The sequence below is a fragment of the Callospermophilus lateralis genome, unplaced genomic scaffold (assembly GCF_048772815.1).
Source record: "Callospermophilus lateralis isolate mCalLat2 unplaced genomic scaffold, mCalLat2.hap1 Scaffold_260, whole genome shotgun sequence".
NCBI classification, from domain to species: domain Eukaryota; kingdom Metazoa; phylum Chordata; class Mammalia; order Rodentia; family Sciuridae; genus Callospermophilus; species Callospermophilus lateralis.
In genome coordinates, this window is record NW_027513384.1 from 620047 (window position 1) to 640050 (window position 20004).

Consider the following 20004-nt stretch of genomic DNA (forward strand, 5'->3'; position numbering starts at 1 on the left):
TCACCTTATAACATTTGCATACTTTAAATCTTTTATTCCCTTATTCCTGTTTACATATTAAAAGTACCATATGACACCAACTTTAACTTTCTTTCCTTATAGCTGATTGCCCCAACTTATATAAAACCCTTCACATCCTCCTATCCCACAGTCCCTACCTTCATTGGGTAATGTTTGCATAAATTTGGGAGACAAAAATGAAGAAATATATATGGCACATTTGTAAATGCATTTAGGGATTATAAATGATACACTCAATTGATCCAATAGCTTTCTGATTTGTCTGCCATATTAAAAATAAAAAAAATACTACTTTCCCTTTTGTATTTATTGGAAGTAATGTCTGAATATTTATATGGGGAAATTCTATCTCATGCTAATTATTTTTTGTGCTTACTAGTTTAACACACACACACACACACACACACAGAGTGAGTGAAAGAGAGAGATTTTTATCAACTTATGCCAACCCTACTTGTCTGGATGCCCAGAGGTTTTTATTCCAAAATTCCCCAGGGACATCTATTAAATCTCAAACAGAAGAGAAGCTCTAAATAGCAAGAAGGAAGAATCGAATCGTTTCTGGGCATTCTTCCAGACAGAAACTTGGCCATGCATGTCACTAAGGACAACTGTGTCTGCCTTTGAGCTGCCTAAAATGTAGCACACTGAAGACTTTGGAAAACAGTCCACAGCTCTCTCATTTAATCCAGCACACAACTGAGCTTTGATAGGAAACAAATCCTTTGGGGTTTCTGAGCTTTGTGAGTGTGATCACTAGTGAGTCTTTTCAGTTCTCTGAGCTTTACCTTCATGAAATGTAAAAGAAGGAAAACTTTCCTTCCTAGGGAACTTGTGTGGATAAAAAAAGAAAATGAGTGAACAATGTCACATAAATGTTAAAAATAATTGTAGCTGCTTTCCTATGTCCATTATCCTGAATGTTTTCCATCCAGGACTTCCTGTTCTTCACTACACTTTTGTTTTATTTATATATTTTAGGTTCATGTAACTTTTAACTCTTAGCTTGGGACTTTCAATCTTAGTAGCCTTTGGCCCTTCAGACCTGGTGGTTGTAGAGGCTCACCTGTTTGGACCTGTACTTTGCACTGTAAAGTCTGGTTGACTTACCTATTGATGGTGAGCATTGCTTCCTGGCTGTGGCCAGTGAGAACTTCCTATCCTTGGTTCTTCAGCATGCACTTGGCTACACCAGTCCCAGCCATTTGTCAAGTGTGTGTCTGTGTGTGTGTGTGTGTGTGTGTGTGTGTGTGAGGTAGTGCTTGTTGGTGTCACTACTAAATCAGATTGTCTTCCTTCTTGTGGCTGAAAGGTGGTAAGGGAAGCAATGAGCTCCGGGAGAGGCAGGTAACAAGATGGTACAGTAGTTCAAAGGGAGAGTGTTGTCCTCCAGCAGCTTCCACCCGTCTCTCCTGGGAAGGACTTTTCTGCCTACATGTCCCCTCCCCACCTCCGTCTGCTGCACACCATGAATACTAAAGAAACACAAAATCCTCCAAGAGTTAACACACAGTCTATGCAATAGGTCTACAACCTTTAATAGCACATCTTTTGTTTGTTTATGGTACATAAATAACTACTGATACTTCCTTATTTGTTTAAATCCGAGTTTGTGTATGTGCATATATTTAAATCATGCAAAAATATGCAAATATACATATTTATTTTTATGCTGAAAATTTGTATTAATCACATACATGTATGTATCTCTGTGTGGGTATGTACGTGTGTATGATTCATATGCACATGGGTAGCATAATTACAGTTTAAAAATGTTAAAACATTTGAAAATTCATATATTAAATTGTAGGCACCATAACAGCAAAATAATATTTTCATCTCAATATGAATTTAAATTGATAAAAATGAGAAAAAAATATCTTTTTATCTAAGAAATTATTCTTACTTTATTAAAAGAATCTATATACTGTTGGCAGTAATGAATTTTTCTATACACTTCATATTTATTTATAAATAATTACACAATTCTAATAGAAAATAAAACTTTATGCTTACTTCACAATATATTTCTTGTAAATTTTATTTAGCATTTTTTATTTAGCATTTTGAGCATGCAATAAATGTATGTTCATTTTAGAAAATCTTAGAAAGTATGCCCAAAAATGATGAAAAGAATTAAAATATTCAGTTTTATAAGTTAGAAATAACCACTGTTGTTAATATTTAGTCTTTCTGTTTGTACATGTCCATACATATATATTTTACTTTCAGTATTTGGGATGGAACCCAGAACCTTGCACATGATAGACAAGTGCTCTATTACAGAGCTATTCCTCAGTCCTATATTTCTGTAAAAAGTTATCATACCATGTAAGAATTTAAATTCTATTATTAACATCAATTTTTATCCTATGTCATTAAATATTTCTTAGAAAAGTACTTTAAGAGAAAGTTACTGTTATGAGTACATGTATATACATATATATATACATATATGTGTGTGTGTGTCTGTATTTCCTACTAACTACTAAGCTTATGCATACTACTCATTGAATTCTTATGCATCCACCAACTATTATTAATACTTACATATGCAAGATTTTGTAAATACACATATATATGCATATATTGAAATGTTAGTATGGTCATGTAGTATTTTTATTCTCATCTAGAAGCTTATTCTTAAAAAATTTCACAACCTTCTTTTGCTTTTCTTTTCTTCTTCCTTTTCTGACTTTTTTTTTCACTACTGGGAATTGAATCCAGAGCTACCGTACCATTGAGGTATATCCTCATCCCTTATCATTTTTTACTTTGAGACAGGGTCTTACTAAGTTGCTGAGACTGTTCCTCAGCTTCTTATCCTCCTATCTCAGCCTCCTGAGTCCTGGAGATTACAGGTTTGTGTAACCATGCCTGACTGTCTACTTCTTGTTGAATACCTTACAAATTTCTTTTCCACACCATCTTCTTTAAAGAGGCATTCTGGCCACACTTTGACATTCCATGGAGCCACAGTGAAGTTCCCAAATAGGAGTTGCTGGGGAGGTGGGAACTGTGCACTGCTTCCAGGTCTATAGAGGTGAATAGGGCTGCTGGCCCCACACCAAAGACCTCAGGCAGAGGCAATGAGGAATATAATGGAGATTGATGGCGTGATTTTCTTTTCCTTTCCCACTTCTGTGAAGACGTTTTTTCTTCTACAGTATATCCAAATTACTTTTCAACTACACTCTGCATTAGTTTGTTCTGCTATGAAGTATTTTTTGAATATGTAAATTTGTTCCAATATAACTGATGTATTAGGGGAGAGTTTGAAGATAATACAAGGGTTGTACAAGCTTGTGTATAACTGCATGAATGAGAAATACCATGGTAGGATATGAGGTGTCCCTCAAAGTCTTACCTGTGAGACAGTGCAAGAAGGTTTAGAGGTAGGATGATTGGATTATGAGAGCCTTAACCCAATCAGTGAATTATTCCCCTGATAGGGATTAACTGAGTAGTGTCTTTAGGCTGGAGGTAGGGTGTGGCTGGAGGAGGTGGGTCCCTGGGTGCAGGCCTTCAGGATAATTATCTGGTGAGCTGAGTGTAGTCCCTCTCTTTCTCCTTTCTGATCATCATTTTTTTTTAGCCAATTTCCTCTACCAAATCCTTCTGTCATGACATTCACACTCATCATTCAAGCTCTGAGGAATACAATCACCATCTATGGATTGAGACCTCTGAAACCATTAGCCCTTAAATAAACATTTCCTCCTCTAATTGTTCTTGTCAGGTCTTTTGGTCACAGCAGTGTAAAAGCTGACCAAAACACCAGCTATGTAAAAATACACAGAACACACACACACACACACACCCTACAACTTTGACCAGCAGCCCTCTCCTCCCTGAGTGTTACACCACACTGATCACATTTAGTGTTATAAACTTCTGTGTAATTACAGGTAACTTTCTTTGCTTCATTTCACAATAACTCATAAGCTGGAAGCATTTGAATGACCATTCTTTCAAGCAAACTGCATGCCTTCTTCAAGATAAGTGTTTTGTGCATGTGTGCTTGTTAACAATTTAATGTGTGTAAAAGGGCTACCATTTTAATTAGGCTTGTACCTCTTTTCAGTGTGTCCCTGGACACATTATCCTGAGATGTGAAAGAGGTTTTATGTTCCTAGGCTTTGTGGTGTTTTACTTGTGCCATTTTTGCATAGTGAGGGGATCTTTCAGAATACCATGTCACATCATATCACAGAACAACTGATTATATATACCACCCTCTGGGAAAAAACCTCTGCATGTGCAATGTGAGAGAATTTTCCCTGAATCTCAGGAGCATTTCTGAGTTTTGTTTAGATTCAAAATCGTTTTTTTCTGGGTCAGGTGGTTTTGAGGCTGACTTGAAACACTTTGGAACTATGCACATGTCTTCAAATTGCTGGTTCTTGTTCTGTGTTAAGATCAGGGACAGGTTGGTCCTTAACATCAAGACATTTGAGCTTCTGAGGTCCATATCTCTCCCATCCTGGGCCTCAATCACTCTGTTGCCTATCCTGTTTTATTTTCACATTATAATAATGTGAAATTATCTTATGAGCGTTGTTTATGACATGCCAAATTACATCATTCCTGTTAGAATGTGCTTCCCGAAGGCAGATATTTTAACTGCCTTGATAGTAGTTGTGTCATCTCCACCTCTAGCAGTATATGCCACATACAGATCAATAAATATCTTTATTCTTTAAACCACAGATTCTTGTCCATGTATTTAACACTAAAATGTATAATAGCCATTTCCTTGCAGGTGTTCATCTGGAATTATTTTGGGATTTCCCCCACCATGCAAACATCAGCCCAAAAATGCATTTTCAAAATCCTATTAGCTCCTCAGGAAGTAGGTAAGCAAATTATATAATGATCTAGAAATCGAACTTGGACCTTTGATTTTTTATTCCACTTTCTAGCCAATTCCCCCCCCCCATTTTCTAAAGTGCAATTATTTCACTTAAATTACTGTCTAAGAATAGCTCGTCGAATCCTACAGCTTGCATGGTAACAGAGAGGAAGGGCAGGAGGTGTTGGTTCTTGACAAACAGCAATTGGACATGTAATTAGAGGTGCAAGCTGGGTTAGGTTTGACCCACGATGCTACCTCCAAGATCGTGTCTAAATAAAATGGACTTGCTCACAACACTAAGCTGAAAATCGAGGGTTGAGTTTCATCAAACATTTATCTAGTGCCCCCTAATGGCAATGTCCACAACTGAATGCTGAAGGAATGGAATAAATCAAATGAAATAAAATAAAAACGATCCTCTTTTAAATTAGCATAGACTTCAGAAAAAAAAGGAGTAACATGCCACACATAAACATAATGCTAAATTCTAACTATGTGGGAAAAAAATCATAGAGCACGAAGCTCTCCCTGTGTAAAGACTCCCTTTGGGCTGGGGGAGATTTGCGGATTCCACACAGGCTGAATTTGAAGGGAGTCTGTGCCAGTCACCTGCCCGTATTCGCACAGGTCGACATCCCACCCACACTTGCTCTGGCTATTTCAGTAAATGACATTTCCCAGGTTTCATTGACTGTTGGCTTTTGGCCAGGTGTGGGCAGTGAGGAGGATTGCCCAGGAAGAACCAGAGCAAAGACAAACTGCCTTTGCCCTCTCCTCCCCTTGGCCAACCATCACTGCCCTGCCCCCTCATCCTGTCAGATGCATCTGCTGTGACTTTGGCTTCCATGTGTCAGTATTGGCTCCAAGGCTCTCATCATGCCTGTTATTTCCAGAACAGGGAAATTAGAGATGTCCTCATTAGGCTAATCTCAGCATAGCCTTCTCTGCTTCTAACTGGCATCTCAGCTCTTCCGTTATTCAAGTAACAAATTCCCTGTATTAAATCCCCTTTGTGTGAAATATCTAGGCAGGCTTTCTGTTCTTGTGGCTTACCTCTGACTGACACAGGAGATAATCTGCTTCTGATGGGGCAAAGATTGGCCTGAAGAGCAATGCAGGGTGAGAGGCGTCAGTCTGTGGAAAAGGAAAAAACTAAAGGCAGCCATAAAATTAAAAAAAAAAGGAAATTCCCATGCATACTGAGACTGCACTGAAGACACCACAACCTTCTGACTCCAGTACTATTGGGGGAGTGCTGAGGAAGGTTTTGTGCCTGCACAAATGTTTTGACCTAAGGAACAGATGGTCCCCAAAGAGTGACAGATCCAGTCAACTTCTTTGTTTTCCACTAACTTTGAATCATTTATTTGGAACTCTTGGGAATGACTTATGCACTCAAAACACCACAATAGTAAGGGGTCTTCTTCCTCCAAATTATACACATGGAGGCAGTGAATCTTCTGTGTTAAAGTGGTTTGCTCAAGGTCACACAGCTGATAGAGACAGAAGGGAACTATTCCAGGTCCTAGAACTATTCTAGGTTTCTTTCTACCATCTGAGCCTCTAGTGCATCTTCCAAGTCTCAGTTAATTACATGTAGTTTGGTCCTTCAGTAACTACAAGGTTGCGAATAAATCTGAATGGGTTTGCTCCCTGTTAATTTGTAACTTTGAATTGATAACAACTATAATGTTATTCCTTTCAATGTAACCAGGGTGGAAGGATGCTGAAATGGAATAATACAATGTAATGAAGTGACAGGTATTGTACACTCAACTAAAATATAGGTACAATTTAGATTGGAAAATATATTCTACTTTGTTAGTTTAAAAAACTTAAAAAATATAAAAAACCTTGAGCCTGTGGTGTTAACGATATTGTTTGGTAGTTAGCCGTTATGAAATCTTGTAAATGCATAACTTTTTGACTAAAAACAGAGTTTTGGGATAAAAATAAACATCTCCAGGCAAAGACTTTAGAGACATTATCTGTTTAATAAATATGAATGCTAAAGCAATAAACAAGAGCAATTATACATTACATTACATAGTATTTAACAAAAAAAATACACCAAAAAAAGTCATTTTGAAATTAGAAGTAGTTCCAATACTATAAGAAAACTTTCTTTTTTTTTTAAATTGGCTTCCTATAAAAAAAAAAAAAAAGTTGGCAAATGAGGGATTTCAATGCTCAGTTGGAATCCTGGAAAACACAGAACAGCTGCCAAGCACCCCATTGCTCTCAAAGTTGCTGTTTGGAACTTCTGATAAAAAGCAAAGCCAACCTCTGCATTTTGGATAGTGGATCCAATTAGGAATAAGGCAAGAGAGAAAATGTTGGTTGGGTAGTTCAGGGTAGAACATGCACAGTTTGCCTTCTGGGGTTTTAGAAAATGTTGCAGTTTTGTATTTTTAGCTTGCCCTGAATCTTACCTTCCACACACATCCCTCTCCACACTCCTCTGGCCTTAGGCCCACCAAACTCCTCATTGTGTTTGCACCTGCTATTAGCGAGTTGGTAGGCACTTGGGTCCCTCCCATTTGTAGGCTGACATCATTGCCTTGTCTTTGGGCTTGAGCTGGAATGGCCTGTTCTGGTGGTTCTCCAACTTGAGCATGCATCATGATCACCTGGATGGCTTGTTGGACTGATTGGTGGGACTACTCCCATCCAGAGAGAGAGAGAGAGCAACACTATTCATCCCCTAGAGTTTCTCACTCAGTAGCTCCAGGGTATAGACCCAGAATTAGCATTTCTAACAAGTTACAGGTTATGCTGATACTACTAGCCTGAGTACCACACTTTGAGAACCAGGAGCCACAGTCATTGGAACAATGAGGTCCCCTCTGAGCAGTACCTTGCCTCACTAATCACCTACAGGTGGGAGGGAGCTTTGAGGAGAGGCACAGGAGAACACTGGAGATGCTGAATCTATATCTGACCACCTTTGGTCACTCTCCAAAATGCCAAGCATCTCATGTCTGCCTCTATTTTAAATTAGGGCCCCTTCTTCCCTATGACTTTTCACTCATTTATTTCACTGACAAATAATTTTCAGAATACTACTCTAGGCAAGGCACTGTGCTAGATTAAGAGTATATACCCCTTTTCACAATTTTCTAATTAAAATGAATTGAACTGCAACTCTGAGAACTCCCTGTGCTGGTGTGAGTGAGCCTCTTTTGGTTTCTAAACACTTGGGTTTTCCAGATGAAATTTGGGAGGCTCCAACTTAAGAGAATCATTGAGGATGTTTTCTATGAGATAGGAAGCCTGGCAGATTGGGAATCAATCAAATTTTACTAAAAGGTGGCTGCCCCCAGGCACAGCCCATTGCCCAGATTCATATGCGGCCTCCTCAACCATGACACCTTTTACATGGTTAACTTCTGGCAGCAGCTTGCTACTCTCGCCCTACCTAAGCTACATTAGGGCAGGAGTCATTGGGATCTTTAGGATATCCTCATCATCACCAGGACCCGGTTATACCCTGTTGGTGGCTTAGGGACTCAGCCAAAAAGGACAGTAGGTTCTCTGAGTGGTTTATCGTAATGATTTCTCCCACCTTTCAAATGGGCTTTGTCCAGTTCAAGTACTGAGGGGGCTCCAGTAGTGGATGGACTTTTGTTCCCTTCTCTGGTCCTTCTTTCATGATCACCCTGGGAAAACTGGGGATATCTAAACGCTTTCAGGATTTAAGGACTGTGAGGATTTCTTTTGCTTTGTTGGAGGCCTAACTCCTCCCGTGTATACTGAGTTATTTTTCCTTTACTGATACCGTGATGCTCAAAAGATTAGAGACCACACGTGAAATCGCCAGGATCACCCTAAGTAATCAAAATCTCATCCTAATGTAAGATAAGACCTAATTTTCTCGACTTTTTGACATTCTTAAACATTAAGTCCATTAACCTGCTTCTCCTTCTGGTTAAATCAGTGTTTATTTCACAAGTGTTTTTATTCTGTTGTGAGAAAGGAAGTATGTGGTAACAGCAACTATCACAGGAAGACATACCCTGCAATACAGTCACATGTTCAAAACATTTCTCACAAGAAGCTTCCAGAATCTGAACGCACGAGATGTTTGTTAATGTGCAAGAACACCACTACTCAGTTGTGCACTTTCTTTTCCAAAGAATATGGCCAGGTTTGACTGCTTTGCATATATCAACTCTTTCACATTACATGTTTCCAGGTGGGAAAAGGCAAGGATATTGGGAAAAGGCAGGTTTTAGAGGAATAGACAAAGGGTACATGAAACTGAACCCTGCTGGGCAGGATGCAGCCGGAGCAGTGGGCACAGAAGCTGGCATGCTTGGGAGTGTACAAAACAAACAGAGATCTGAGACTTGCAAGTGGTGGGGTCAGGGTTTGCAGAGCCTAGGCCAGTATTTAGGAGACATCAGGGGTGATGTCCAAAATCTAGCAACGTGTTTGTGAAGAAAAAGTAGGAACAGTTGAAGGATAACTTGGGGATTGAAAGGAAGGGATTCAAAGACATGGACGGATCATGGGTACACAGGGATGGCAAATGAATGGGAAGGCAAGACAGAGGATAACTACTACAAAAAAATTCCATCTTCTACTTCAGTTGGGATGGGAGTAGGGAAAGCTGCAAGGAGAAAAGCTGAACAAGAAACAAAGGTCCGTTTCTGACGTGCTTTGCTTCCCTGCCTCTCTTTTTGTCCTAGTGTACCTGCACGCACGATCTTCAACTTGCATCTTTGTCCCTGTGGCCACAGAGAATAGAGAGAAAGCAGCTTTGTGGCCTCTGCTGACCAACAAAGCTACCACCGCTAACTTAGAAGGGGGAAATGACAGTAAGGACAGTGGGACAGAAAAACGGCTCAGGGTTTCCCTGTGCATGTCTTTGTGTCTTATGAAAAGGCCCGGGATGGCTAATCCACCCCTCGGCCAGGAGTGCTAAAATAGCTGTTAAATCTAGAGCCAAGAATATTTCCAAAAATACATGCAGATTTCCTTGGCCTATATATGTTATGAATTTTCTACAAACACGACCGATCAGAAAAAAAAAGAAGAAAGGGGGAGGGGAGTGTTTTCCATTAAAATAGAGCACCTGTACACTGCCCCTCCAAACATGTCCTCAAGGTATTGTCCACATGCACAGGCTTAAAGCTAAAAACCCTTGTTGTCTGTGTCAGAAGAATTAAAAGTCCCGGTGCAATGAGTGTTTGTTTTTGTTTGTTTGGATTTTGACTGTTTTTATTTTTATTTTTTGTTTTGATTTGTTTTTGTTTTTGTTTTTTTACTGGCGTCCTCCATTAAAACATTTACATAGGTAGAGATTTCTTTTGTGCTTTAATTCTCAGCAACTATGGAAATACTTCCTGGCAAAAATAGGAAACAGAACAACAGAGGAAAGCAAAGAAACATAAAGTTAGTGGTCATGAAGGATGATGCGCTGGACAAGAGCGAAATTCTTTCCTGATCAGCAGGTTGCCTGTAGCCTTTGGGGTTTTTCCTTAAATTGCAAATTGTGCCCCAGCAGATCCCCGCTTTGGCGTTGAAGGTGGAGTGGCGTGTCTTGCTCTTTGCAATCAGAGAGATGCGTCACCAAGTTGAGTAGAAGGGGAGGGAGGGGAGGGTAAAGCTACTCTCCTAAGAGAAAACGTGTAACACTTACTCATTTAATGACACTGGAAATGGAAAAGTGTCAGAGAATTTGCAATGTGGTGTGACATGTTCCTGGAGAAGAAGGAACTGCTACTTTAATAAAGTAAGCAGCCACTGTGCCATATACCCTGTGGAAATGATACTGAGAAGCAAATGACCCCCAAAGTGCAGCATCTTAGATGCTTTGTAAGTAAACTGACAGGGTGGGGTGGGGGGGTATGAATTTATTAGCTTATGTCCCCCATAAAAGAAAATGCATGGTGAAAACCGGATACCAGATGTGGCTGCAGGTGTTATTACCACCTACAACAGGAGCCAGTCATTGTATTTGAATTCCCCCTGAATGTCTCCACAGACCTGTCCCATATCCATGTAAAAGAGAGGGTTCTGTTTCTGTTTACATGCTCATTTTCCCCTAAAATAAAAGATTTCAAATCTTATGTAAAAGCCTTCTAGACAGTTTGGCGTTATGACATTAGAGTGAAGTGCAAACACTTATGTAATAATTTATTATTCAAGGTCAGTAATGCAGGATCTAGATGTGAACATTTACAGCTTCAACTCCTGAGGCCAACAGACAAGAGGAACCCAGGAAAGAAATGGATCAGCAATGGTGGCTCCATGGATTTGTCTAACTTCCAGGAAACTTTATTCTGCAATAAATAGTAGGACTCAGCAACTGAGCTTCAGACAGGCTATACCTAGCTGCTTATCTCCCATGCTTACTTCACAGGTGGATAGAGGTTACTGAAATGTGAAGTCCATTTTAAGGTATCTGATATGGGACAGTTGGAAAAAAAAAGGCATTTGTTGATCTTCTCTGTAATAATCTAATCCTGTAACTGGGCTCTCTTAGGATCCTCTCTCCCAAACTTTGTGTCTCTTGTCCTCAGGTTCTCAGGAACCAGTTTCTAGATAATTGCTACATTAAAAAAATCTCTGGATGGTCACACTTGTCACTCTTATTATGTCCCTTCTTTGGTGGTGCTCTTTGCCCTCCACAGGGTTGTCTATAGTTGGGCTGCCATGTTTTGCTTTGGTCCACTACACCTCGACCCCAACCCCTTGCCAGCCCTCCAGTCCACCGTCCCCAACCTCTGAGACCTCTCTTTCTTGTATATTGCTCATAAACATTTGAAGCCCAGTGTTTTAGGGAGGGTTTTTGCAAAGGGGGAATTAATTAATGAGAGAGGGGAAAAAACTGAATAGAAGCAAGAAAGAGGCATCTTAGCTGTTTCTCTCAGGGAGTGTTAGAACAGAAGGAAGTGGTTATGTGAAGCCAGAAAGCAGTTAGAGGGAGAGTCAGCCATTGGTTACAGAGGCTGAACAACTGATGGCTACTGGGAATCATTTACCTACGAGCTGTGATTCCACCTTCTCATCTCTAAGCTGGCCAGGCCTTCTTAGTTCAGTCTGAGGGATATTGGGCCTGTTTTCAGTGTGACTGACTGGACTGATCATCTCTTGTTTTTTTTCATTATGCATCTGGGTATAAACATTAATCCCCAGGATCTTCCTAAAACATTAACAGAAACCATAACTGCTGTGCAAGGGAGAAGCACAACACTGCCATATGTGCTTCAGAACCTGTCAGAAAGAGGGAGGGGGAAGAGGTAGGGGAAACCTGGATGGAGGGACACGCACCTTTTAAACTTGTAGATGATGAATACGGCCAGTCCCACAAACACCACCGAGAGCAGCATCAACATGGCGGATCCACTGTGGGTTGGAGTAAGGTCCACCAGTGGGGCTGTGGGAGGAAACAAGGAATTGTCATAAGCAGAGACTCAGGCAGGTAAGACTCCATGAGAGACTCACACAGTTCACACACAGGCTTGGTGAGTCCCAGAAAGCCACATGGGAGGAACATACAAAGTACAAATCATACAGCTGATACATGTATGCACCTGAGCCTGTCCTAGCCCCCAGATGCTCCGATTGGCCTGACCAAGTACTGGAGCAATGAAGAGCAAAGACCCTGGAGCCAGACTGTAAGGATTCCAGCCATGCTCCACGACCTGCTAGCTGTAGAATCTTGGGCAAGTTACTGCATCTTAATGTATTTCTGTGGTTAGAGGAGATGAATGGTCTATTCCTCTGTGGTCACAAAGATTAAATGAGTTAATGTACCTTATTATTAAGAACTCTATAAGGTTTGCTTTTATTTCTACAACTGCTACTATTATTATTAATTAATACATGTCTTCCTTGAGTTAATGTTGGGATAATATCCTGATAAACTCATGGATAATACCATTGAATATACTCACAAGTCAAAATACATTCCGTAACTTGAACTTGCCAAAAATCACAACTTAGCTCAGCCTACCTTAAACTTGCACAAAACACTTACATTAGCTTACGGTAGGGAAAAAAGAATCATCTAACACAGATTCATCCCTGAGAGAAACAGCTAAGATGCCTCTTTCTTGCTTCTATTTTGTTTATTCCCCTTTCTCATTAATTAATTCCCCCTTTGCAAAAACCCTCCCTAAAACACTGGGCTTCAAATGTTTATGAGCAATATACAAGAAGGAGAGGTCTCAGAGGCTGGGGATGGTGGACTGGAGGGCTGGCAAGAGTTTGGGGAATAAGGTGTAGTGGACCAGATCAAAACATTCAACTATAGACCACCCTGTGGAGGGCAAGTCTGTGTTAGATGATTTTATATAACTTACTAAATACTGTACTGAAAGTTAAAAACTGAACACTGGTATGGGTAAGCCTCTTAAGCCCAAACATTTTAAGTCAGGGACCATCCATATTTATAATAATATAATGCTAATTGTTATTAAATTTTTCCATATTCTACATGCAAGCTTTCCCACTAAGCAAAGCAGATAACCAGTAAAACCACCAATAGGAATATTTTTTTGTGAATTACCCAATCTCTTTTGCTCCTATTCTAGCAGTTGTAAGGACCAGAACTGGAAAGTGATGGTGCATGTTATATTTTTGTGCACAACAAGGTGTGGATAGCTAAGTGAATATTTTTCAAGGGCAGTCACTCTGATGCTGGGGAAGGTGTGACATGCAGAGGGCTCCATGACTTCATAAAGTCCTGACAACAAGCCCCTGTCCTTCAAATGCAGTGATTTCTCTTCCCAAAAATATAGCTTCTGCGAACACTAGTCTTCTCAAGTTTTCCCTGAAAGGGCACACACACATGCAGTGTTGGAAAGCATCTCTCCTGACCTCCAAATCTTCTTCCACCTCAGGGTGAAACCTGTTGTACTTGTAATGACTTTGTTTACAATTAATTTCTACCCTCTCAAGAACTGACATTCTGCAAATCTGGCACAGCTCCAGCCTGAGCAACAATCCACATGAACCTCATGGAAGCCAGCATGTTGACCTTTACCTTCCATCAATTTAAGCAGAATCTGATGCCCAGAAATGCAGGTGACCTTTAAGCACCATTTTCTGTGGCTTGTTTCTGTTGAGAGCCGAGAGGTCAACATTCTAGTCATCAAGGTAAAAACGTTCAAGGATAAGTGACTGCAATATTAATGGTCTGAATACAGACCCTCAGCTGCTTCTGTACTGTCTGGTTTTCATAAGATTACATCACTGTCACTCAGTGGCCACCACTAGAAAGTATAATTCATGTCACCACCCAGTTCAGTGTAAAATGAAAGCCAAGCCTTCTTCTTTCTCTTAGTGAGTTTAGTAGAATTGGCTCACTGAATATAAGGAAGCTCCCTGCTCTTTTCTCTTCCTCTAAGTCAAGCAGCACTTAATTAAACTGTGAAATAGCTGTGTTGGCGTGTGTGAGAAGATGGGTGCAGCCCTATTCGTGTGGAACACCCAAGGAAAATTTGCTTTCCATATGAAATAAGAAAATAAAGCCTCAGTGCCATCAGCGAAGTCCAGGAACACTTCAGAATTAGCACTACGGTTGGTGGGATATCATCAGGCAGGAGAATACCTTCCATTTACCATGGACAAAATCTCCATAGATTTTCACAAATGAAATGGGGACAATGATCCTTATTGTGTAGATAAGAACAGAGAAGTTCTCCTTGGTTCCTGTCACTCCAAAGACTTGGAACTAATAAACAGAAGCACACATACTTGAATCCAAGTCATCACAGATACACATACACAAACATGCTATATACTCAGGCTGCTGGGAGATAATTAGAAATTTAAAAAGATATTTATGAATATGGGCATTGGGACTAAAACTATATAGTACAGGAAGAAATAACAAGTGACAAGCTAAAATTTTGTTTTAAAAGGAACAGTTAGAATCCTAGATCATACACTTTTAAACGTAGATGGCATGTATACTTATGCATTAATGTTTGTGGGTGTGTGCATGTGTGTGTATGTGTGGCTGTGTGTATGTAGAGAGAGAGAATAGAGAAATTAATCCTAATGTACTCATTATTTAAGTCTCACCAGACATCAACTGACAGCCAATCTTATTTTCTCTTCACCACCATCTAATCTCCACAGTCTCAACCACTGGATTATTTTGAAGCAGCTTCTATCATACAATTTCATCATCTGCAAATGTAAAAGATAAAATCTCTCTCCTCTCTCTTCATTATCAGAAAACCATCATCATATTGAAAACTAGATATTTTCAAGGTAATCTTCTAAGGCAAACCCTTCATCTGTCAGGTAATAAATGGAGGTCTAGAGGTGGTTAGAGTCAAGAGTATTTAAACTTCCTACCCTGGAAGTGAGCTCTGTCAGCATAGCTTCTTGGTGCCACCAAGAAGAAGACACAGTTTACTTGAAGGGGTGGCATCTAAAATAAATGAAAAAACTAAGAGGAAATTTCTTGGCTAGGTCCTCACTAACACATATGAAAGCAAACTTACATATGCACTTATGCACTTGCACGCGCGGGCACACACACACACTAGAACTTTACCGCCCATCTTTGCCTTTCTCCTCCCATCTCTCTTCCCATCACAAGGTTAAATCTTTTAATCCTAAACCATTCACACTCAAATTGTGGTTCTTAAGGAAACAGTGTTAACACTGTTAGCAATTAGCACATTTGTGTGGGAAAAGCATCTTTTGACCCCCCTCCCAATTTCCAAAACTCATGCTATCCCCTCTCTCTCTCCTCACTTAGTCAATTCTCAGAGGCAGCAAGTGGGACACAGCAGACAGCAGTGGAGAGGGATTGAGTGCCACTGCCCTCTGTGTTCCGTGGGTGGCTTCTGCTTGTTGATGTGTGCCTGGATATAAACGGTTTTTTACTGCTCCACACAACAGCAGCTGCATATCATAGTTTGTCCAATACTTAGGTGTGTTTCTGTGTGTTTTGCTGAGGAATGGAAAGTGGTGATAAATGGGCTTTGGCTTGTTGTGTGGAATTAGCATAAATTAATCCCTCTTCAATTGCAGCCTAAACAAAGTAGATGTGCAGGAGGAAAAGTGCTGAGCAGTTTTTTTCCCCCATTATAAGCGCACAGAGCAAAACACAGATACAAGCACTGCTCCAAGTGACTCAACATTTCTAAGCCCCAAAGTTGGCACACACCATTTGAAAAATCCTATGAGGATCTTAGCAATGCTTTGAATGATCATATTCTATTTAAAAGGATCTGAGCTGATTATCCTAATAGGGATGCTCACATTAATAAACACATCTTCTTGTAAAAAATGATTGACATATATAGTCACAGTTGCACATCTGAGAGTAAATTTGAAACTCCCTATTTGGGGTTAAGTAACTGATAGAGTCCCATTTGGGAATCAGATCCTGGTTTTGCTACTTCAGGCTAAGGGACTTCAAATTACACTCAGTTTCCTCATTTGCAGAATAGAGATAAAAATCATGTTTGGTGTAGTAAGTTGTAAGAATAAAATGAGATGGGATTTACAAAGCACTGTTACAGCTTCTGGCACACAGTACATGCCTAATATTTTTACCCTGTCATTATTACTGTCATGTGTCTGAAAGCGTATTCTGTAGAAAAATAGTGCTAGAGAGTTCCATGGTGAACTAGTTTTGGAAAATGGCAAACCTCCTTCTGAAGTTTTATGATGCACATTAAGACATCAGAGGTCTGCATGCCTGCAGGAAAGGAACTCCTTTACCTTTCCTATAGTTTTCCACCAATTCATCAGACTAGTTTCCCACAAAGTGCTTGCCTCACCCTGAGAACCACTGTCCCTTGTACTGCAGCTTTGCCCCTTTCCTTACTTGATTTTCAAGTTCTGAAATCAAGGACATGGTAGCATAACCCAGTGAATCCAGGCAAAAATCCATGGTGGCTGCCTTGCGTCCTCTCTTCTTCTATTAAAGGCATCATCTTGGAGAACTTCTACCTGCACTATGATTCTGAAACTCTCAGCTACTACTATATATTTCTAACCCAAGAACTGGTGCTGTCAAGAAGTTACAGAAGCATATTAGTTCACCTTACCTTGGTTTTCTTTTACCCTCTCCCACCTCCCAAAGCACACCCAAGTCCAACTTGTAGAACGGCAATATGAAAATCCATGTGATCTGGAACTTTTGGGGGGAAATTAAGGTGGTGTTGTAATAGCACAGAGAAAGCTTTCCTAGAGTGTAAAATGGGCATAAAAACTCATGCTCACTTGGCCAATGGACTTCTCTCCAGTTCAAATTCAAGCCCAACTATGATGGTCTTAATGACTGCTGTACCATATTGGGATAAAGCTGTGGGACCACTGGACAGAATAGATGGGAATTGCCAGGGAAGTTGGCTAAGTAAGTAACTGGGAGTCTGGTTGACTGAGGCAGCTTAGGTTCCTCTGAACTTTGCCAAAACCCAGTTCAGCATAAATGGTCATATTGTAGGAAAACAAAATTTAAGCTAACCAGTCACAAATTACCAACCAATCTTTAATCAAGGGCTTCTGACTGGAATAATCCAATAAGGCTACTCCTCCACTTCATCCAGTCACATTATTTTCTTTGTCTTGCTTCAATATTCCACCCATAAAGGCCATTCCCAAGTGCCCCTTGGGGGATCCCCAAACTGTTGTCTATCTAACTCTACCTCTTCAGTATTTGAAGAGTGCTTCAGTTTGTCTTTTAATAGTTTCAATGATTTGTGAAGTATTGTATGGAAATTAAACTGGGGATTAGTCTTCAGAAGTATCCTGTCAGAGAGAGCTGAGGTCACTTGACTGAGTAAAGACAATCATGAGTCATGAGAACCTCCAAGAACAAACCTCATCATAATGAATAGACAGGTCTTTGGTTTTTTTTTATGGTTGAAAGACAATGAGTAACCAGAAGGATGAAAGTTATATTCCACTTATGTGTGAAGTGTCAAAATGTATTCTACTGTCATGTATAATGAATTAGAACAAAAAAAAATAAAACACACACACACACACAGACATAGGCACGCATGCATGTGCATATACACAAAGAGATTCAATGAGAAACCCTTGTTACTCTATAAATTGTTTTTCAAAATGTAGTTTATGAATTTCTTAATCAGAATTACCTGGACTGTGGGAAAGCAGATCCTTATGCTGCAATGGAGAAAAAAAATTTGAATGATAGGACTTGGATATGGTTTGAGTGTGTCTCACTGGGTTATAGGTGTTAAATTTAATCCCCGTTGTGAGTTATTAAGGCAGTAGAAATTTAAAATGACTATGGTGGTTAGAGGTGGGGCTTTTCATTAGTGATCAGAAGTAGGTGATCACTAGAATAAAGCTCCCATGAGTGAGTACTAATGGCTTTATAAGGAGAGAGGGAGACCAAAGAATACAGACATATACATATGCTCCATGTCCACTTTCATACTCTACCAGCAAGAAGGCTATAATCAGATGTGAGTCTTGAACCTCCAAAACTGTGAGCTTAATAAACTTCTTGACTTTATAAAGTCACCCAGTCTCAAGTATTTCATTACAGTTATGCAAAATTGACTAATATGATCTCTGAGACTAAGTCTCCAAAATCTATATTTACATATGAGTGTGTGTATATACATATATGTGTGCGTGTGTGTGCATTTGCATATATATACATAAATGACTATTATGTACAATCAGTTGAGACTTATGACTCATAAAATTATCTAGCCCATATCTTTAGGGCATACCTGACTTTCATATTTTCTAGGTCATGAAAACCAAACCAAACCAAACCAAAAGTATCTCTTTGTTGCTATTAGTAGCTGAATCTGACTATGGCTCTCAGAGTTTTCTAAAAATTACCTATAAACATTTCAAGTCTCCCCTTAGTGAATTGTCAGCCTCATGGGCACTGACTACATTGCTGGCTCAATTTTCTAACACTCTGTGTCCAGGCCTTGTACAATGAGTTTGAAGCTTCTCCCACCAAGAGGTAAAATCTGTTTCTTTCACCCCTTGAGTCTGGGTTACCATGACAACATGCATTTGACAGTGGAATGTAACAGCAGTGATGGTGTGCTCATCATGTGTTTGAAGACCTGTGTCCTGTTCTCTGTCCCTCTTGGAACACTGCCATGGTGCGCAAACCCAGAACAGTCTCCTAAAGGATGAGAGGCCACGTGGAAGACAGTTTAGTCATCCCAACCAACGCCAATCTAGAGCAGTCACTATGCAGCTACCCTTTCCCACGTGGGACAGCCCAGCCAAGATTAAGGAGGTCATTAAATGGTAGCAGGAAGAACACAGACAAGACCAGAAGAATCGCCCAGCTGATCCACAGACTCAGAAGCAACAATAAAAGCTTATTTTTAAGATGCTGACCTTTTAGGTGGTTTGTTACAAAGCCACGCCTACTTCCTCTCCTTAAAATTCTCTTTCAACTAGTTAAAATCCAACTGGCAAGTCTCACCACATTATCCAATACTTGGTAAGAAATTGGTAAGGCAGGTTAAAAATAAACCCATCTTAAAGAGAACACTTTAAGAATAAAGGAGTATTAGAGCTTGTACTGACAAATAGGTATAATCCAGGACAGTCCGATCTCTTTAGGTATAAGAAACTTGGTTAGTATCTGACGACTAGCTGGACCTAGGTTCCGGATTCTTCTCTTCATGTGTTTTCTCATTTTTTTTCCCCCAGACCAGCGCTTCCTAGTTGCCTCCTCAGGGCTGGTCAACTCAGGCCAGTTACCCTGATCAGTTCTTTTATGAGCTCAGGTAATTGAAAAAAATGAAAAAAAAAAAAAAAGACGATGATGACAAAAGAATCTATTAGAAGCTGAGGAATAGCTCCATTGCTTATCTTTGATAGATTTATGAAAACATCACATTCATTTCATCACGCTGGGATAAGGGATCTATTTAGATCTCTGAGCACCTGTGATTATTCATCTTAACACCATAATGATTTCATAATTGTCAAAAGCCACGTTTGCATATATCTGTGAAACAACTGAATTATTTGAAGAAGAAAACAATTAATTTTAGGAAAAACAAAATGAAGAACAAATACTATCACTATTCAGTTACTCACAAAAGACCTTTAAATGATCACTGTGTAGATAATAAGGCAACCAGAGACTAAATAGAGAAATGTATTGGCTGTGGAAGTTTCACTAGTACTAATTC

General features: G+C 39.8%; 1 pseudogene; it reads right to left on the reverse strand.

The window, feature by feature from the left end:
* Positions 1–7059: 7059 nt before the first annotated feature.
* The window catches only part of LOC143387327 (VPS10 domain-containing receptor SorCS1-like), a 64331-nt pseudogene continuing 51386 nt past the window's right edge, over positions 7060–20004 (reverse strand).